At 43.8% G+C, this 22,847-nt stretch overlaps 1 protein-coding gene across 7 annotated transcripts in view; it reads right to left on the bottom strand.

Annotated features, from left to right (window-relative positions):
- The window catches only part of LOC122549394 (hepatocyte nuclear factor 4-gamma-like), a 142,047-nt gene that overhangs the window by 89,336 nt on the left and 29,864 nt on the right, over positions 1-22,847 (bottom strand). The window contains exon 3 of one of the 7 annotated variants that reach the window (XM_087985976.1): positions 14,149-14,244. The exons of the other annotated variants lie outside the window; for them this stretch is intronic. The gene's annotated coding sequence lies outside the window, so the exon portion shown is untranslated. The remainder of the gene's footprint in view (positions 1-14,148; positions 14,245-22,847) is intronic. 7 annotated transcript variants of the gene reach the window in all.

Below are 22,847 nucleotides of genomic sequence, written 5' to 3'. Positions count from 1 at the left end.
TTTTGAAGGCTGACAAATTAACAACATTTATTGTGGGATGAGGAGGACGCAGCAGAGTAACAATCCTTTAATTGGTCGAGCTGGAGCTTAACACAAACGCTGAGAGACTGAAACAAAGATACAGAAAACCTCCATGATTTGGCTCCATCAATATCTGTCTCACTACCTTTCCTCTATAAAGTTGCTCCTTCTGACTTTCTACTGAAAGACCAGAAAAACTACATACAGAGACACCAAAAGAAATAATGCTAAAACTAAAAGGGGGAGGAAAGATCCAGATCCAACCAACCAACCAATGAACTCAATTCCAATCATCGCCATGCAGATGACATTGTGGCACCAAAGAATCAACAGGATTGTGCAACCAACCCACATTTGATTTGTGAGTTTGATACACAACTCTGTTCAGCAGAGGTGGTAATGCAGAGGCTGGAGGATATTAGAGTCAAGATTAGAGTGGTGCTGGAAAGCGCAGCAGGTCAGGCAGCATCCGAGGAGCAGGAAAATCGACGTTTTGAGCAAAAGCCCTTCATCGGGAATGAGGATGAGGATCATTCCTGATGAAGGGCTTTTGCCCAAAACATTGATTTTCCTGCTCCTCGGATGCTGCCTGACCTACTATGCAATTCCATCACCACTCTAATCTTGACACAACTCCGTTCTCCTGGTCATCTTTTCCCCCTTTTTATAACATTGGTACTTCATGTGTCATGTGTCATGATGGATTTTAAAAGAGGCAAAATTTAAACCTACACAAAATCCAAGTTCTTAAAGTATTCATGATGAAGTGTGTTACAATTAATGGACTATTTTTACTGTTACTGAAGTATACTGGGGTTGTTTGGTTTTTGTCCTAAGTAGCAACGAATGAGAGTCAGGTTGCGATTTTGAGGTGCATCCAGAAATAGTGGGTCTTGATTTCCAGTGGTCTACCCCAATGAGTCATTACAACAGGGATTTTACAAAGTTAGTGCGAATCATTAGAAAACTTACAATTCGCATCTAGAATGCTGAGTATGTGACTGCAGTCCCAATTCAATAGAAACTATATGCGACATGTAAAAGATCCTAATGAGACCCAGTCCCATCCACACAGCACGCTCCACAACCACCAGAGTCGAGTGAAAACACCATCACACAGCACGCTCCACACCCAACAGACCAGAGTGAAAACGCCACCACACAGCACGCTCCACACCCACCAGACTCGAGTGAAAACACCACCACACAGCACGCTCCACATCCAACAGACCAGAATGAAAACACCACCACACAGCACGCTCCACATCCAACAGACCAGAATGAAAACACCACCACACAGCACGCTCCACACCCACCAGACCACAGTGAAAACACCACCACACAGCACGATCCACACCCACCAGACCAGAGTGAAAACACCACCACACAGCACGCTCCACACCCACCAAACCCGAGTGAATACACCACCACACAGCACGTTACACACCCACCAGACCAGAGTGAAAACACCACCACACAGCGCGTTCCACACCCACCAGACCAGAGTGAAAACACCACCACACAGCACGCTCCACACCCACCAGACCAGAGTGAATACACCACCACACAGCACGCTCCACACCCAACAGACCCGAGTGAAAACACCACCACACAGCATGCTCCACACCCACCAGAGTCGAGTGAAAACACCACCACACAGCACGCTCCACACCCACCCGACCCAAGTGAAAACACCACCACATAGCACGCTCCAAACCCACCGACCCAAGTGAAAACACCACCACACAGCACGCTCCACACCCACCAGACCAGAGTGAAAACACCACCACACAGCACGCTCCACACCCACCAGACCCGAGTGAATACACCACCACACAGCACGTTACACACCCACCAGACCAGAGTGAAAACACCACCACACAGCACGCTCCACACCCACCAGACCCGAGTGAATACACCACCACACAGCATGTTCCACACCCACCAGACCAGAGTGAAAACACCACCACACAGCACGCTCCACACCCAAAAGACCAGAGTGAAAACACCACCACACAGCACGTTACACACCCACCAGACCAGAGTGAAAACACCACCACACAGCGCGTTCCACACCCACCAGACCAGAGTGAAAACACCACCACACAGCACGCTCCACACCCACCAGACCAGAGTGAATACACCACCACACAGCACGCTCCACACCCAACAGACCAGAGTGAAAACACCACCACACAGCATGCTCCACACCCACCAGAGTCGAGTGAAAACACCACCACACAGCACGCTCCAAACCCACCGACCCAAATGAAAACACCACCACACAGCACGCTCCACACCCACCAGACCAGAGTGAAAACACCACCACACAGCATGCTCCACACCCACCAGACCCGAGTGAAAACACCACCACACAGCACGTTACACACCCACCAGACCAGAGTGAAAACACCACCACACAGCACGCTCCACACCCAACAGACCCAAGTGAAAACACCACCACACAGCATGTTCCACACCCACCAGACCAGAGTGAAAACACCACCACACAGCACGCTCCACACCCAAAAGACCAGAGTGAAAACACCACCACACAGCACGTTACACACCCACCAGACCAGAGTGAAAACACCACCACACAGCATGCTCCACACCCACCAGAGTCGAGTGAAAACACCACCACACAGCACGCTCCACACCCACCCGACCCAAGTGAAAACACCACCACATAGCACGCTCCAAACCCACCGACCCAAGTGAAAACACCACCACACAGCACGCTCCACACCCACCAGACCAGAGTGAAAACACCACCACACAGCACGCTCCACACCCACCAGACCCGAGTGAAAACACCACCACACAGCACGTTACACACCCACCAGACCAGAGTGAAAACACCACCACACAGCACGCTCCACACCCACCAGACCCGAGTGAATACACCACCACACAGCACGTTACACACCCACCAGACCAGAGTGAAAACACCACCACACAGCGCGTTCCACACCCACCAGACCAGAGTGAAAACACCACCACACAGCATGCTCCACACCCACCAGACCACAGTGAAAACACCACCACACAGCACGCTCCACATCCAACAGACCAGAGTGAAAACACCACCACACAGCACGCTCCACACCCAAAAGACCAGAGTGAAAACACTACCACACAGCACGTTACACACCCACCAGACCAGAGTGAAAACACCACCACACAGCACGCTCCACACCCACCAGACCAGAGTGAAAACACCACCACACAGCACGCTCCACACCCACCAGACCATAGTGAAAACACCACCACACAGCACACTCCACACCCAACAGACCAGAGTGAAAACACCACCATACAGCACGCTCCACACCCACCAGACCATAGTGAAAACACCACCACACAGCATGTTCCACACCCACCAGACCAGAGTGAAAACACCACCACACAGCATGCTCCACACCCACCAGAGTTGAGTGAAAACACCACCACACAGCACATTATACACTCAGCAAACATTGTTCTCTGAAGCACTCAGTTAACAATAGATGGCCATTTGGTTTTGTCTCTGTTGTCGTGGAAACATTGGCAAACAAAGTTCTGCAACTAAACCACAGGAGCTAAAACTCTGCCAGTGAATGCCAGTTTATCAGCAACGGGATTTGCTTGACAGGGTCATTTTTTTGCTTCATCCTTCCAAACTAGCAGCCTCACCCACTCAGGGCACGAATTAGAAACTTCAACAGGTGAGGCTCTCCACCAGCAGCAAATTAACCCCTTGGGGTGAACAGAGGATCATTTTCTGAGTAACCAGACAATGGAACAAAAAGGACACTGATTTTTGAATAGGAAGATTTTTATCATATAAAATTTCAATTCTGTAAAGTTTACATATAGAAATTGAATTTCAATTTAAAAATGTAATTTTTAAAATTTCTCCTCAAAATATTCACCAAAAGCAGAGAATAGAAGCACCCATGATTAAAGAATTGAAATTGGAGATTTGTCATTAAAAGACTTTGTGATAAATAAATCCATAATCTTCTGAGAGCTTTTGTCACCTTTTTCCATTTCCAGGAACTATCTCATTAAATGTTTTACATTTAAAGTGCACTTATTTTTCCTCAGTCAACATCGCTCCTTTCCTGAAGTCGGATGCCAGCGGCTCTCTGGCCCTACCTGACCCAAGTGACCAGTTTTGGACTTGAGTCCACACAATGTCAGGAGGTTATTCAATGGCATAGTTGACTTCCAGTTAAGCTTAAATCTAACATCACCAAATCTCATTTCCAGCAAAGGATCACTGGTTAAACAGCTTCACCACAGCTGAAACCTCTAACACATACGCAAGTAGAAATCCTGAGCGCTGGGTTTGAACATTGGACTGTGTCCAGAAGCGCATAGAGCGTAGGGTATGGTTTACCGCACTAGTGCATTCATTGGATTCTATTCAGCTTTTATGGTTTGGAACAGAAGGATAAAAAGTATCCTTCTGTTATAAGATAGGCCAAGAATTTCTCATGGCGACTCCTGTTCCACTTACTGTAACCCAATGTGGCAGAAACTTCATTTTTCTGATGCACTTTTTGACAGTGTTCTGAAACAAAGTAAAAACATCTCAGCAAACTCTCATCAATCTCCTGGCGATACAGCTTAAAGACCAATACCAGATATGCCAGAGATAAGTGTATTTCTTATTTGAGTCAGAAACATTGTTAAAAATAATGGGATATTTCAGCCAAAGTGTCATCACTGGGGAGTTTCATGGCTGTCAAAGAGTGTGGTGCTGGAAAAACACAGGCAGCATTCAAGGAGCAAGAGAATCGACGTTTTAAGGCATCAGATGGTAAGGATTTGGCGGTGCAGGAGGCCCAGGACATGAATGTCCTTGGTGGAGTGGGAAGGGGAGTTAAAGTGTTCAACCACGGGGTGTTTTGACCCTTACTACCCGAGGCCTGGAGCAAGAATGCCTCATTTTCCTCTTTGGAACTCTCCAACGACATGGGATCAATGTGGATTTCACTAGTTTCCTCATTTCCCCTTCCCCCACCATATCCCTGATCCAACCTTCCAACTCGGCACCGCCGACTTGACCTGTCCTACCTGTCCATCTTCCTTCCCACCTATCCGCTTCACCCTTCTCTGACATATCACCTTCGCCCCCCCGCTTCATATACCTACAGCATTGTCAGCTACCTTCCCTACAGCCCCATCCCACTCCCATTTATCTCTCAGCCCCCTTGGGCTGTCCCCTTATTCCTGATGAAGAGCTTATCCTCGAAACGTCGATTCTCCTGCACCACACACTTCGACTGTGATCTCCACCATCTGTCCTGCTCACTTTCTCCCAGTTGTCCCATCATAATGTAAGCTTTCGTCTCCTCCTTCCTGCATTATTTATGCAACTGACCTCACTGGCAGCCTGCTCATGCAATCATGCAGCAGGAGGGGGAAAGTCTTTGGAAATCTGAAGCACATAAGGGACTTGGGAGTCCTGGTTCAGGATTCTCTAAAGGTGAACAGACAGGTTCAGTCGGTCATTCAGAATGCAAATGCAAGGTTAATATTAATTTCAAAAATACAAGAGCAAGGATGAGCAAGGATGTATGGCTGAGCCTGATTCTGGCTCCTGTCAGATCACATCTGGGATATTGTGAGCAGTTTCGGCCCCCTTTTCTAAGGTTTACAAGAATGATCACAGGGATGAAGGGCTTGTTATATGAGGTGCAGTTGAGGACTGTGTTTCTGTACATGGAGTTTCGAAAGCTGAAGGAGATCTGATTGAAACTTACAGGATACTCAGGAGTTGGAGAGAGTGAATGTGGAGATGTTTCCACCAGTAGGAGAGACTAGGACCCAAGGGCACAGCTTCAGAGTGAAGGCATGACCCTTTAGAACGGAGATGAGAAGGAGTTTCTCCAACCAGAGAGTGAAGAATCTGTGCAAATCAATGCCACAGAGGGTTGTGGAGGCCAAGTCACTGAGTGTATTTAAGACAGAGACAGATTGGTTCTTGATTAGTAAAGCGACCAAGGGTTACAGGGAGAAAGGAGAATGGGATTGCGAAACGTATCAGCCATGGTCAAATCATAAAGCAGTCCCGATGGGCCAAATGGATTAATTCTGCTCCAATATCTCATCGTGTTATGGAGAAGTGAAATGTGGACTTTCTGGTGTACATTCCTGATGAAGGGCTTAAGCCTGAAATGTTGATTCTCCTGCTCCTCGGATGCTGCCTGACCTGCTGTGCTTTTCCAGCACCACACACTCTCGACTCGGACCTCCAGCATCTGCAGTCCTCACTTTCTTCTTTCTGCTGATGCTCTATTTAAAGCCTAGTTGCAAATCACTTCTGGTGCTTCAAGCCAGGAGCTTCTCACAGGGTCTTGTCACCAAAATGTCTTTAAAAAAGGAAGTTGGCAGGCTGCTTTTCAGACAGGACACTTGGGGGTCCCAGTGGATGGTCAAGTGGAGAGTCATGATCTATTTGACAGACCATCAGGGACATCAAACACAGCCGATCTAGACACAGATAGCGATCTGGATCTGTGCTGTCTCCAGGGTCAGATGGAATGTGCAGTCATGCAGGAAAAAACTCCATGATCTTCTGCACATCATGAATATCTCTTTAACCCTCATGCTCTCACTGTCATTGCATACAAACCTCACCAAGGCTTACCTATGACAAAACTCACCACTATAAAATTCCACTTAACAGTTCTCACACACCTCACCCCTTCCACAAACACTAACCTTCTGATGGAAAAAGTCCACAGAGACGGTCAACCTCCAAGTCAGGGAAAAGGGAGTGACCATTAAGAAATGAAGCAACCTGTGTATTCAAGGCGGAGATGGACAGATTTTTAACCAGGAAGTGAATCAAGGTTTATGGGGAAAAGGCTGGAGAGTGGAGTTGAGGATTATCAAATCAGCTACGATCTCAATCAATGGCAGAGAAAATTCAATGGGCCAGTGACCCATTTGTGTTTTCAGGTTAGTGGTCGTATGGTGTAGACCATAAACACGATGGTGTACAAAGCAGCCAGACAGCAGCATATTCTGGATTGGTCTGAGAGCAGCCATGATACTGTGGCGAAGGCTGATGCTGACTCTGGTGGATGAAGAATGGAGGTCAGCGCTCTCTGTGCAACATTCTAGGACAAGCTGGTGAGGGACATTAAAATAGTGTCAGTGAGCAGGCAGTGAGCTACTGCCCAAAAGGTAAACCCTCTGGGTTTCGAGTCAGGAATTGGGGCTATGTCATTTCTCAGAGGAGGGGTGAAATGGGAGCTGCAAATGCATGGAAATAAGGTCCTGCCCCCTTCACTCTTCACTTCAGCTCTAATGAAAAGTGATTAAGATTCAGAACATTAGCTTGCTCTCTCTCCATGGATCCTGCCTGACCTGTTGTGATCTCCAGCATTTGTTGTTTTCAGTCCCGAATTAAACTCACTAACATTCATATGTACAAATGCGATCCCATAATAGGGTGTCACTTTGAAGAACTGACATTTACTTACAAATGGTTCCTTGATGTTTTGCTGCATCGTGTTCCGAATTGCAAACAAACTCCAAAATGGAATGAGTTAGCAACCTGAGGAGAGTCTGTAGTTGCTGCTCATTAGAGAGATTCCCCACTGAAACCTAATGGGCAGCATTGGATTTCTTTATCACAACAGAGACAACCATATCTCCCCATTCTCGTCATATTTTCCCAACTTTCTCATACTGGTATGGGGCAGGGAAAATTCAACCCAGGGTATAAGGCAGAAGGGCTTCTTTAGAGCAATAAAAAAGTCCCAAAATATAATTTTCTTGCAGTTGTCTCAAATTACCCAAAATATCCAATCTCTCCCAAGAGTTTTTATATTTTAATTCGCAATTATATCTCGGATTTCTGAGTGGACAAGGTTAAAATTGCCAAGGAACTTTCTTCAATCATCAGAGCAGATTCAATAATTACCAAGTTACTGAATACTTACACTTGTTTTAAATTCCATTTTTAAAAAGTTTATTATGAATGAATGCACATGCTTTTGATTTTCAACCCAAGTGCCTGACAAAAGCCAGACAAATGAGCAACAAACAAGTTACATCCCATGCTTTTCCCACCATCTGCGCATTCTGAGGGGATAATGAGGTGGCTAATCAATGAAAGCAGAAGTCTCATGAAGTTATACAATACTATTCCAGAACAATCTCAATTATCCTAATAAGACGGGCAGGCAGTATTTTGTTTGGATAACTGATCTGATCATAAACAAAGGAAGCATTCACGGGACCTTGAGATCTTGTTTGGATAATCCAAAATTCGGATAACAGATGTTCGGATAATCAGGGTTGTTCTGTTTTTCATTAGGAACCTGCAAGCATTTTCAATGGAGTCTCAATGGGAAAAAAAAACAGCATCACTTTATGCAAGTTCAGGAAATGGTGGGATTGACAGAAATTCTGAACATTTCCTCGGTGGGTCCCAGAAAAGCAGGAACCCAGCTCAGAGTGCTCAAGGATAGTCTTGCCCTCCAACACTCCAAATTCAGAGACTGGAAAGAGTTATAGTCTCTGGTTGTTCTCCTTAGACGAAGCGATTACTTAGTTGAGGCATTTAAAATGAGAGACTTGGATAGGATGGACAGGGAAAACCAAAGGGTCATTTATGGAGAGGTAAATATTTAAGGTGATTGACAAAAAGATTAAAGGGGAAAATGAGGAAAATCTCTCACATCTAGACGGTGGTAGGTATCTGGAATCCACTAACATTTGGTGGTCGAGACAAAAACCCTTAACTCATTTAAAAAAGGAACATGGGCCTGCTCCTGAAATGCTGGAACCTGCAAGGCTTCAGGTGAGATGCTGGCAAGGGGGAAGGGAATGGCTGGCTCGTCTTAGTTATGTTGTTGGTTATGTGATGTCCCTTTAAGAGAAGAGGTCAGGTGACCCAGAGGCAGAAGCTGGGCGGATGCACGATAAAGCATTCCCTCTTCAAATTCACCCTGCATCTACCTTGTTCTGTTTACGGTTCTAGTGAATCACAAACGTAATAGCTACTTTATCCCACTGGCACCAACACAAGGGGATGAATGGCCTCTTTCAGTGCTGCAACTTTTCCATGGTTGTCCCTCTCTCATCCGGCAACACCTTGCCAAACTCTGCTCACCACCTTACCAGGGAAGCCCGTTAGAGGATAAGGGATGCTTAGGCTGGCCCTCTCTGTAGCCATTGCATGTCCATTCCCTGCTGATTCCAGACATAAATAGACCATAGCTTTCCCCAGCTTCTGGAAGGTAGAATTTACCTCATCATGGCCATTACCCCCGATAAATGTGCCCTAAGTTGAAATTTTCCCCCGGTGCTTGAAACTCTCAAAAATCAGCTCATCTGTAAACATATGTTCCTTTGTGTTCTGTATATTTGGCTGTGGGAAACGTTGGTGCTCTGACTGCATGTTTCTAACAGCCCCCTGGTTCACCAATCTGACTGGTGATTGGAGGAGACTGCTGTCAGCCAAAAGGGTGACTTTTCTTACAAAGTCCTGCCTCTCACCTGGGCCTACATCTGGCCAAAGGACACATGCGTTACCAGAATAGAATGTGGAGAACTACAAAAGCAACAGATTTTGGGCTTCTTTGGTGGGAGTGTGGGGGGAAGAATTGGAGTTGAAAATTGGTGTTGCTGGGAAGAATGTTACGCAGGAGAGTTCGAGGTCAGGCCATCTGTGGTGCTTTAGACTTTGAAGCACTGTGCCTCTCCTCTTCCCTGTTCTTCTGAAATCTTTGCATCTCTGGGGCCACCACCTCTAGGTTTGAGGGAGCACACTCCTGCTGATTGCTTCTGCCAATTCCTGCTTAGTTTGAGAGGCTGGCGTCTTCCTCCAGTCTTTGCTAAACATCACCTCATTTCAACTCCCTCAGATCCTACAGCAAGACCTTCGAGTAGGAGTCCAATTCCCAGCAGAGAATCTCTTGGGGGGTTGAACTCTTTAAGTAACAGCTCTTCCTTTGATAGTTTGGCAATCATCCTGCCCTCTCTGATTGGTCAGGAAATGTAGAAAGAAGAAGTTACACTAGTGGTGGACTTAAAAAAACAAGGCCACTACTGAATCAAGTGGTTTTCCAACCAGTTATCAGCCTCCTCACAGTGTACAGGTCAGAGTTTTTTTATAATTTGTTCATGAGGTGTGGGTGTGGTTAGCAGGGGCAACATTTATTGACCATTCTTAATTGCCCAAAGGGCAGTGAAAAGTCAACAGCTGCCTAAAGAATAATGGTAGAGGCATTGTGGGAAAAAGATCTGCCACCCTGCCCGACCACAGCATGGCCACATAAAAAAAGAGTCAGGTCTGCGAAACACAGAAAACAAGCCTGCCAACACACACAGGACACACCCACAATGCCTCAGTCTTGGCCAAACAGGCTAACATAGAGACCAGACATGGCCAAGTTATTCCCAGACCAGAGAATACACTTCCCAAACAGCCTTCACAGTGTAGCTCCCAGCCCCGATTAGCACTGCAGTCCCAATACCCCAAGTGTTGGCTCATTTCCCATTGAAACCGATACCGCATGAACAAAGAGGCAGACCGAGAGACCCCGGAAGACTTCGCTCGCAGGAGGAACACAATGGACAGGCCTGAATGCCAGGAGAAGGAATATTTACATATATTTGCACGGACAGGAAATACAATGAAGAATCCTCCAGAAGACATTCTCACATTCATGGAGATGCCTGGAATCTCCTGTGTCAATTACAAATGAATTGCTACTGCTGGACGCTGGATTAACTTCCATTCAGTGTATTCTTGACTTAATCGCTTTACAATTTTCACCATTGTACTGTGCTTTACAATTCTCACCTTTGTATTATACCCCTATAAAGCATGCTTGCGCCTTCAGTTCTGGGAAGAGCATCCTGGCTAGTTCTGTGTCAGCCTGGTCAATTTCTCTTCCGTAATATCGCTTTGATAAAATAAACCGTTTGTCAACTTCACCGCGATCCTCGTTTGTGGTCTCTGATTCATTGGGCTGAATTTCTCTGACAAGCAGTTACCCTCAAAATATTTAAGAATGATTTCAACAAATGCTTGAAACACCGGTCCATAAAAGGTTACAGGCTAAGAGCTAGAAGATGGTTTAGAATAGATGGATGCTTGATAGGCTAATGGCCTTTTTTCCAAACAACATTGCTGCCATTGAGAGTCTGGAGTCACAAAGTCACAGAGCACGGAAACAGACCCTTCCATCCAACTCGTCCATGCCAACTAGATATCCCAAATTAATCCAGTTTCATTTTCCCACACTTTGCCCATATCCCTCTGAACCCTACCCATTGAGATGCCTTTTAAATGCTGTAATTGTACCAGCCTCCACCACTTCCTCTGGCAACTCATTCAATACACACACTACCCTCTGCGTGAAAAGGTTGCCTCTTGGGTCCCTTTTAAATCTTTCTCCCCTCAGCCTGAACCTATGCCCTCTAGTTCTGGGCTCCTCCACCTCAGGGGAAAGATCTTGTCTATTTATCTTATCCATGCCCCTCATGAGCTTATAAACCTCTATAAGGTCACCCCTCAGCCTCCAATACTCCAGAGAAAACAGCCCTAGCCTATTCAGCCTCTCCCCATTGTACAAAGTGAAATGACACATATCCATCCTTAAAATATATTCACAATCCAGAGTTTATGACAAACGCCAATAGTCATTTGGTCTCCATTACAGTAGCCTTTTATTCCAATTTTTTTAAAAATATTGAATCCAAATTTCTCCATCTGCCATGGTTGGATTTGAAGCCATGTAACTGGGGAGTTGTGGATTGTTAATCCAGTGACATTACTATGACATCAAAACCACCACTCCTTAAAATATACCTGCTGCGAGTTGCAAGACAAAATTTTGGAAAACTCAAATTACAGTATCGTTAATAAAATTAGCACAGGTAAGATAAGCACAACAATATTTTTGCACAGATATCTCACTCAATAATGCATCTGTACAATAAAACTTTTACAAAGAATGAGTTCCAGTACTCACATTGAGAAACCTCAAAGTTGCCTTTTTTTAGAAAGCGTGAGGTGAAACAATAGGTCATGCATACTTCACTGACCTGGCTCTCCATTCATGCATACAAGGACAAAGTTGATACAGTTCCACAACTTCTAAATTGCTTTAATTAATTGATTGACCTGTTACTTTTCCCCTAACTAACGCATAACACTTAAAATCAATTATAGAACAAGAGGCAAGTCACCACTGCCAGTGTAACAATTCCTCTGATGTCCTCAAATGGACCCGCCTCTCCCTATCTCTGCAATCTACTCCCTCCCCATAACCTCTCAATATGTCTGCACTCCTCCAATTCTAGTCTCTTGAGCTTCCCAAATTTAATTTTCCCCATTGCTCTATCTTGGTGGCTGAGTGATTAGCATTACTATCTCACAGTGGTAGGGATCTGGGTTCAATTCCAGCCTCAGGTGACTGTATGTGCGGAGTTTGCACATTCTCCCTGTGTCAGTGTGGGTTTCCTCCCACAGTCCAAAGATATGCAGCTTAAGTGGAATGGCTATGCTAAGTTACCCATAGTGCCCAGGAATGTTCAGGCTGGGCGGATTAGGCATGGTAAATGGAGGAATAGTATGGAGTGAATCAGAGGAATAGTATGGATTTGATAGGCTGAATGGCTAGTTTCCACACTGAGGAATCTATGGTCATTGATGACTACATTTAGGTGCCAAGTTCTGAGATACCTTTTGACAGACTCTCTACCTCCTTCTTAAAACCTACCAGTTTTGGTCACCTGAACCATGGTGGCTCAGTGGTTAGCACTGCTGTCTCACAGCACCAGGGTCCCAGAGTCGATTCCAGCCTTGGGCGACTGTCTGTGTGGAGTTTGCACATTCTCCCTGTGTCTGCGTGGGTTTGCTCCGGTTTCCTCCCACAGTACAACGATGTATAGGTCAGGTGAATTGGCCATGCTAAATTGCCCATAGTGTTCAGTGCATTAGAGGGAAATGGGTCTGCGTGGGTTACTCTTCGGAGTGTCACTGTGGACTGGTTGGGCCGAAGGGCCTGTTTCCGCACTGTCGGGAATGTAATCTAATCTAAATGGTTTAATGTCATGTTTTGCTTTTAAAATGTGCTTGTGAAGCAGCCTGAGATGTTCCAAAGCATTGAAGAGGCTACCTAAATACAAGCTATCGCTGCTTTATTTATATATTTATAGTAAAAGTACAACTCAATGAAATCAATTGGTTCCATTTAAAAAAAAGTACGAGGAAACCCTGTATGGAGTTGTTGAATGAGATCTTGATGACGGGCCCCTAAACTATTGAAGGCAGTCAATGAGGAGAGGGGAGAGGCTCTGGGCAATTACTTGCAATTCTCCTGAAATGAGCCTATGGGAACAAAGTGGCTTTGTGTTTAAATTTGGTGTTCAGTACTTTCTCAAGCTTTTTGCAACTCATTTACATCCTCTGCCATTTTAGCCAATAGACCTACAGCAAAATCTGAGCATGCCCAGCCCCCATGTCCAGACCTCCCTGCAGCCCATGGCTACAACTGTTCATGATTAATAATTAAAAGAAGGGGAAAAGCCAATTCAGGTTCTATTCCTTTAAAATATGAATAAATGTATATCCATTACATTGGATTCTGATACAATACACTACAAAGTATAATGAACTTCTTTCTTAAATTGAAAAATACTTAAATTCCTGAATAAAATAATTTGGGCACATTCAATCTTTTGAAAACGAATCCCATTCTCCTCTGCTAATACTGGAACAAATGCAATAAATGAAATCACATTAGGCTTATTGCAATAAAATTCTCTTTTCTAAATTTGTTTATTTAGTTATTCTTCCTAACTGCCGAGACCTTCGTACCTGGTGATACCTGGTGCATACATCATCTCTGCCAATAACACTTTGCATTTTGAAATTCCTATGTTGTTGCTAACAAGCAGGAAGTACTATTTCAACATCAGCTCAAAGGTGTGGCAATTTGTAAAACTTTACTGGGCCCCACCAGCCACCTTCACAAACTTGGTGCAAGGCAATGGCATGACTCCAGTATTTTATATAATTATCGCATTTCTGATGCATTACCTGAGAACACAACATGTGAGTATAAAAAAGATAGGCTGAACAGTTTCAATGCTTATAAACCAACTCACAAATCTCCCGTGATGCTGGTCAGAAATTCCACTTGAACCAATCCACAGACTATTTCGTGGTGAAGGCCAAAATCTTTTGTCTATTCATGTCACGAACTGTGTAAGAATTACAAATCAGAAACGCTGCTTCAATGCTCATGGACTAATCCCATCTTTATAGTCATTTGATAATATAGAAATTGACTACTGCTAAAAAAGACACTTTGACAAAACCTTTCGTCCAGCTCAAATCACAAGAATTATCACAGTATTCAAAGATTTATTTATACTGTTCACCAGATTGATTCCAGAGTTGAGGGGTTTGTCTTGAGGAGAGATTCAGCAGTTTATACCTATCCTCTCTGGGGTTTAGAAGAATGAGCGAATATCTAATTGCGTTTACAAGACACAAACGGAAACTGGCAAAGTAGATATTGAGATGATGCTTCCCGTGGGGTGGCGCAGTGGTTAGCACTGTTGCCTTACAGTGCTCAGGGACCTGGGTTCAATTCCCACCTCAGGCAACTGTTTTTGTGAAGTTTGCACATTCTCCCTGTGTTTGTGTGGATTTCCTCCTGCAGTCCCAAGATGTACACGTGAGGTGAATTGACCGAGCTAAATTATCCATAGTGTTTAAGGTATGTGTAGGTTAGGTGCATTAGTCAGGGGTGTAAATGTAGAGTAATAGGGGAATGGGTCTGGGTGAGTTACACTTTGGAGGGTCAGTGCGAACTTGGTGGGCCAAATGGCCTGTTCCTACACTGTAGAGATTCTATGATAGTGGGACAACCGAGAATAAGAGGTGATAAGTTTAGGATAATGGGTAACACATTTAAATTAAAGAGGAGGAGCAACTACTTTGTTTAAATGTGAAACAAGACAATTGGAGTCTGACTGCCATGAGAATAGATCAGAGGATGGCTGCCACTTATTGGTTGCATTGTAACAGGTGCATCATTTAAACATGTTCTGTCTGCAGAGTACAGTGCCCTGCTCGATCCAAGATTAGTTGTGAGCATAATTCTTTACACATTCAAAATATGGAACAAATATAGTGCATTTGTGAAATTATATCCAAAATTGTATAGTGTTGTGAACTTTGCAGATGCAGCTGTCTGGTGTATCAAAGTACTTACTTGTTGTAAACTGCTAAAACACATGCCTTTTGATACGATGAGCCAGTCTTTGAGACTGCAGCCCACATCCATCTCACCAGTGCTGAAATTCACATACAAAATCATATACATGGCTCTGTTGAAGGGCATGTTGACTTGGTGCATCATGCAGTTATTGATGAACATTGCTTGTGATTACTTTGCACAATCACACCACGGAACAGCTAGTTTCACCTGATACTCAAACCGTTGAGAGATCGTTCCCTTCCGTGGTTATCGGAGGATAGACTGGGAACTTTTCAGGAGCAAAGCTGACATCCCCAGGCCCATTCATTCTTTATTCATTCACAGGATGAGGGTGTCACTGGCTAGGCAGCAATTTATTGCCCACCCTAATTGCCCAGAGAATTAAGAGTCTGGAATCACATGGAGGCCAGATTAGGCAAGGATGGCAGTTTTCTTCCCTGAAGAACAAGATGGGTTTTTCCATCAATGGATTTACGGTCATCATTAGTTCCCTAATTCCAGATATTCCAAATTCCACCATCTGCCATGGCAGGATTCAAACCCAGGTGTCCCCAGAACGTTATCTGGATCTCTAGATTAACAGTCCGGTGATAATACCACAAGGCCAACCTCGCTGCATATTGCTCAAAGTCCTGAGGGGAGCCAATTACCCCACAGGCTGACTTTGATGTATCCTATTCAGCAGCCAGGTTGCATGTTGGACAAATGGCAGTGGCCTGTTCATGTGTTTACCTATAAAGCCAAGCTTAGAACAAGTGGAACTGTAGGAATCCCAATTCATATTCCCACGGTGGAAATGTCAAATACTCTGGTGGTGAGGGCAAATGTTTAAAAGAGATGAGCAGGGTAAGTTTTTTAAAAAACACAGATGGTTGTAGGTGCCTGGAACATGCTGCCAGGGGAGATGGTAAAAGCAGAAATGATAGCATTGTTTAAGAGGCAATTAGACAGACACATAAACAGAGAATAGAGAAATACTCACCATGTGCAGGCAGATGGGATTAATATAGAATGGCAATGTAGTAAACTAAGATATGGTGGTCTGAAGGCCTGTTCCTGTGCTGTACTGTTCCATGTTTTGGAATTATATTTCTATATACTGACCAGTGAAGGTAGGTTTGCAGTAGACAGTAGTAGAGAATACCCTGGGCAATTTCACATCTAATACATCAAGCAAAATGGAGCTCATAAGACTGCTCCATCTCAAAGTGATGGATGGAGTCTATTTAGATCAGATAGGTGTGCAAATGCTTACTGTTAGCTGTGGATTCAAATATAGCAATGTATTGATAAATAAAAGGAATAGGAGTTTAGGTGTCATCTCATCAAAGATATGTTTCATGGAATCTAATAAAGATGTTTGCAAGAAGTGGGTCTAACATGGATCTCAGGTCAATACCACCTATTTGTACAGTGTTGTTAAAACTGACCTCAAATGCATAAGTTACTCAGTTCTTAAGTTCAATTAAACATGAATCGGTCTGAGGTCATCACATTTGGTCCTAAACAGTATCCAGACTATCTCAGATTACCATAGAATGGTAAGGTAAGCTACCTCTAACATTTGAAAAACAGATGAAGTTTTATGTAACATTCAGTCATGTCCAACTAACAGGATACTGTTGTTAAACTAACTATACCCAAACAGCCCATACTTACATTTAGGATCATCAATCAGGATTGCAGAATGGCACTTTTTCATATCATTGGAAACCAGATTATTTAAAGACACAGGACCCTTTTTTTACTGCCCCCACTTTACCCCTGTTTGCAAAAGCATGAAGGCACAATGCACCTATTTCAAATAGGTGACAGCCATTTTTTGATTCATTCCTCAGGGAATGACTTGACCAACTTGGTAGTTAATTGTCAGTCAACATTAACTAGTGCATTCTCCACAACAACACCTCTACCAATTAAAATCTACTCATCAACTAATCAGCACTCTCCACTCATACAGTGTAAATGTCATTTTCCCTTTACTTTGATATTTCTTTCAGACAAAATCTATCTTTGTTGTTTTCTAGTTCACAGCTTTATGTGTAATTGTTGTGAAGATAAATCAAACTCTGTGGATAGTCTTCTGAAATTCCAAGGCTTCACAATGTGATTCTATTAAAGTATTTCTCAGGGTAGAGGAGTCCAAAACTAGTGAGTATAGGCATAAGGTGAGAGGGGAAAGATTTAAAAGGGATCTAAAGGACAACTTGTTCTCACAAAGGGTGGTGTGTATATGGAACGAGCTGCCCGAGGAAGTGGTGGAGGCTGGTACAATTACAACATTTAAAAGGCATCTGGATGGGTATAAGAATTGGAAGGGTTTAGAGGGATATGGGCCAAGAGCTAGCAAATAGAACTAGATTAATTAGGGTATCTGGTTGGCATGCACAAGTCATACTGAAGGGTCTCCCCATCTCCATGGTTTAGCCTGAGCAGGGTACTCTGACAGCACATTATATAGTGTCTTTTGCAGAAAACAGAAGCATACAGTGGATGGCTCATCCATCTCTGAGAAAACCTATCGTATTTGAATCGTAATATTTATCAAGATTCATTTGATGGTGTTCCATCCCACTGACAGCACACAGAAAGACGGAGGATTTGGTTCACAGAATCTTGGTTTGCTTCTAGAAACCATCTTTGTGTTATGAAGAGGTGATGAGAGAAGACCTGCATTATCACAGCTAACTCTGCTACAACAAGTTATAACCTTGAGTGGCTGTGCATGCATGCTGATTCTGGGATTTATAAGTTATCATTATTGCCCTGAAAGCAATAGACATTTTAGCAAACATTGATAACTTATCTATTTTGGGCTGGGAAGTCTCCACCTCATGTTTTGCTGTTTTGTTCACACTATGCTATAAAGTTTTGTCATTCACTTCACACACAGCAGTGGCGTCTATCGTAACCCTTAAGACACTAGAAACTTGTCTTATGCCCACAATAGATACTCATCTGCATTTTCCAATCATTAACACTATAGCCAGTGAATTATTCACGCCATTAAATTCAGCTCCATAGTATTTTGAAAGTATCTGTGAAAACGCCTCAACATTTTCAGTCTCAAAATATTAAAACTGCAACATCCATTTCATTTTTGATAAGAACTCTTTTCAAAATGTCAAAGAAAAAAAAAGTTATTTGGATTGTTACATGAACATGACTCCAATGGTACAAGCATATTTTATCAAGATGAATTCCATGGGTTGGAGGGAAGTGGAGCAGAGGTGAGTCACTCGCACTTGGTCAATACACACTGCAACCTTTGTTGAGCTTTGGGCTCCCAACCCCAGAGTAGAAATCCTGCCTTTGAGAGCAGCTTGTGATCCTGCTATCATAGAATCATTACAGTGTGGAAACAGGCCATTTGATCCAACAAGTCCACACTGATCCTTATGGAGGTTGAGGTAAGCCCAGGGGCTTGCTGGAACCATCAGGCCGGTCCTGGGCAGGGGGGTCAGCAGATCAACAGTACAAGGAGAATGCTTTGGGAGCAGCTTTCGATGAGGTCATGGTTGCTCAAAGAGAAGTGTCCCACATCTGGTCTGGTAACAAAGTCACAAGGTTTTGAATTTTTGTTTTACCTGCTAGTCTGGACTCTGTGGGAAAGATCTTAGTGATGTTGGGGAGGGGTGATAAATGGCCAGTTAAAGGCCACCTCAGGATTTGAGTTGTTCTACTGGTGAATGAGTGCTCCAGTGCTTTCTTCTCCAAGAATAGAATATCCACTAGGGCAGGTGTAGGTGGGAAGGTAGTGGGAGTAAGGCTCCTACCATGGTGCCTCAATTTCAACTCTCATCTGCCTACCATTCCACCTGCGATAATCATGGATTTTAACACATCTATCAATGACAGGTAGAAAGGATGTTACCTCATGTGGAGGTATCTAGTGAATGAGAGGTCATAGTTTTAAGATAAGGGGTAGCAGATTTAAACAGATGAGGAGAAATTACTTCTCTGAAAGAATGGTGAACCTGGTTAGTGGAGGTCTCCCTTGAGACTAAGTGAACTGGGTGGGAAAGACCGATATTCTGAACTTTTTACTTATTTATATTTCTAATTTATTTTAATGACCTATAATGCTGGACTATTTATTTCTTTACCTTTCCAATTTTGTTTTGTTTCCTAAGCATTTGGCCTTATGCGCCTGTACCTAGGTACCTTTGTATCTGAGATGGTGTTGTGATGCAGCAACTGTAAACTTCTCATTATACTCATTTGAATACACATGACAATCAAACTAATTCAATTCAATCCAAGCTGTGGAATTCACTTCTCCAGAGTGCAGCAGACACTGAGATATTAAGTGGGTTTAGAAAGGACCTGAGGGGCAACCTTTTCACACAGAGGGTGATTCTAATGTGGAATGAACTGCCAGAGCAAATAGCAGATGCAGATACAGTTACAACATTTCAAAGATATTTTTGGACAGGTACACGAGCAGGAAAGGTTTAGAGGGATAAGGGCCAAATGCAGGCAAATGGGACCCGTTTAGTTTGGGAAACTTGGTCAGCATGGGCGAGTTGGTCCGAAGGGTCTGTTTCTGTGCTGTATGACTCTAATCCGCAGGAGACAGATTTTTAATACGTGATAGGTTGAAGGATTATGGAGAACAGGCAGGAAGGTGGAGTTGAGACTGACATGCTATCAGCCAGGATTGTATGGAATGGGTTGAAATGCCTACTCCTGCTCCTGGTTCTTATAAAAACCTAAGGAATGTCAGTTATTTTTTAATTGTGAATAATTTGCCTTTGGGATAATAAATTCTCTATTTTACAGTTAGATAAATTAATATTTAGATTAAATAATACTTATTTGTAATATGGGTGGCACAGTGGTTAGCACTGCTGCCTCACAGCGCCAGAGACCCGGGTTCAATTCCTGCCTCGGGCAAATGACTGTGTGGACTTTGTACATTCTCCCCTGGGTTTCCTCTGGGTGCTCCGGTTTCCTCCCACAGTCCAAAGATGTACAGGTCAGGTGAATTGGCCATGCTAAATTGCCCGTAGTGTTAGGTGAAGGGGTAAATGTTGGGGAATGGGTCTGGGTGGATTGTTCTTCAGAGGGTCGGTGAGGACTTGTTGGGCCGAAGGGCCTGTTTTCACACTGTAAGTAATCTAATATAAATAATTTAAAGATCAGCTCCGGTTCAATTCTTTGCCAACTGGGTTAATGGTATAAAACATGTTGGTTTAGAACAGTTGCCAAAAGGTGAGGGCCGGAAACCACAGAAAAAAAGTTGTAGGAAAACCAGAGTCTCAAATGGCCAGTGTGGAGAATGAAGAAAATAAGTGTAAATTACTGGGGTCTCCAATGTTCTGAAAAATTGAAGTGTATACACCGAAAGGGGTTACATTCCGAATAAATAGTGTGGCCTTGGTGTAGGAGACAGTAAGGACTGCACATGCTGGAAGCTAGAGTCAATAGATGTTAGGCTGGAGAAACACAGCAGGTCAGACAGCATCCATGGAGCAGGAAAGTTGGCCCTGATATTGTTGCATTGGACAGAAAGTAATGTCAAAGGGCAAGTCTTTGAATAATGTTGCAGAACTGGACCTTCAATTAGAGATCTGGGGTGAAATGTACAATATAAATGATCTGTTGAAAATCTACGAGATAGTTTTGACTTGGATAGGTTTTGGAAAACAGATAGTTATTTCATAACAGGTTGTAGAAAAGATTAACAAAATCCAACTTGGGAATCCCTCGAGCAGAACAAAATTGTTGGATAATGCTAACAATCATTGAAGCAGGAACCTGGCTTAATTATTATAGAGGAAGATGTTGATGGATTCCTGACATGATAAAGGTGCAAGTGAAACAGTTACTTCCTTTAGCCTTCCTGGAACAAACAAAACACTCAAAGTGACACAAGGAATACAGATTTCAGCGATTGTCAGGTTTTTGGCTTGGCTTGTATGTTTGATGCTCGAATGGGAATGTTAGCACCTGCCACAGATGCAGCTATTTCAGGAAACAGAATTGGAAAAACAATAAGAGGCAGATAGATGTAAGGAATGCTCAAAGAATAGTTTGAGTTCTTCATCTGTGACTCAAAATATTATTTTCTGATTTATTACTCAAAGTGAAGAGGCAGGGTCCTCAAAATGACACATGACAAAATAAATTCTAAAAGAAGGGGATGAAAATGATGTTGAATCTGAACAAACTGAGAAAATACCAAAAATCCTTAATCCCATTCTGACTACTTTAAATGTGCAGAGCTGGATAGTGCTTGCATTTCCTTAGAATTGCACGTTTGGAGATGATTTGTAGCTCAGATTGTGGGTCAGGTAGTAAGTTTGCTCGCTGAGCTGGTAGATTTGTACTCAGACGTTTCGTCACCATGCTAGGTGACATCATCAGTGAGCCTCCAGTGAAGCGCTGGTGTTCTCTCCTGCTTGCTATTTATCTGTCTTGGTCTGTTTTGATGGGTGATATCACTTCCAGTTCTGTTTTCTGAGAGGTTGGTTTAGATTAGATTACTTACAATGTGGAAACAGGCCCTTCGGCCCAACAAGTCCACACCGACCCGCCGAAGCGCAACCCACCCATACATGTACCCCTTACCTAACACTACGGGCAATTTCGCATGGCCAATTCACCTGACCTGCACATCTTTGGACTGTGGGAGGAAACCGGAGCACCCGGAGGAAATCCACGCAGACACGGGGAGAACGTGCAAACTCCACACAGTCAGTCACCTGAGGCAGGAATTGAACCCGGGTCTCTGACGCTGTGAGGCAGCAGTGCTAACCACTGTGCCACCGTGCCGCCCATGTTGGTGAATGGGGTCCAAATTAATGTGTTTATTCATGAAGTTCCAGTTTGAATGCCAGGCTTCTAGGAGTTCTCATGCATGTCAATGTTTAGCCTGTCCTAGAATGGATGTATTGTCCCATTAGAACTGGTGTCCCTCTTCATCTGTGTGTATGGATACTAGTGACAACTTTTGGTGGCTAGTTGGTGCTCATGTATCCTGTTGGCTAGTTTCCAGCCCGTCTGTCCGATGTAATGTTTGTTGCAGTCCTTGCAGGGTATTTTGTATGTGATGTTCGTTCTGCTGGTTGTTGGTATGGGCTCCTTTAAACTCATCAGGAGCTGTTTCAGTGTGGTGGTAGGTTTGTGGGCTACCATGATGCCTAGGGGCCAGAGTAGTCAGGGTGTCATCTCTGCGATGTCTTTAATATATGACAAGGTGGCTACAGTCGCTGGGCACCTTGTGTCTTCTTATTTAGGTCTGTTGTGTTGGAATTGGCAGACTGTGCTTGTCGGGTACCTGTTGTTCCTGAATACATTGTACAGGTGCTTTTCCTCGGCTTTTCTTAGTACCTGGGTGCTGCAGGGTGTTGTGGCTCATTTAAATAATGTCCTGGTAAGAATGACGTTTGTATGTTTGTGGGTTTCTTCTAATGTGTTGCGGTTCATGATGATAAAGGTGCCATCCACATAGCAGACCCAAAGCTTGGGCTACAGCATGGCAAGGGCTGTTCGTTCTAACCTCTGCATAACTGCTTCTGCTAAGAGTCCTGATATTGGTGATCCATAGGTGTCCCATTGATTTATTTGTAGATT

Source organism: Chiloscyllium plagiosum, unplaced genomic scaffold (genome assembly GCF_037043375.1).
Source record: "Chiloscyllium plagiosum isolate Xiang-an unplaced genomic scaffold, Cpla_swu_hap1 HiC_scaffold_4, whole genome shotgun sequence".
NCBI classification, from domain to species: Eukaryota; Metazoa; Chordata; class Chondrichthyes; order Orectolobiformes; family Hemiscylliidae; genus Chiloscyllium; species Chiloscyllium plagiosum.
Note: the sequence above shows the minus strand (reverse complement) of the source record. Positions and strands in the feature narration are given on the sequence as shown.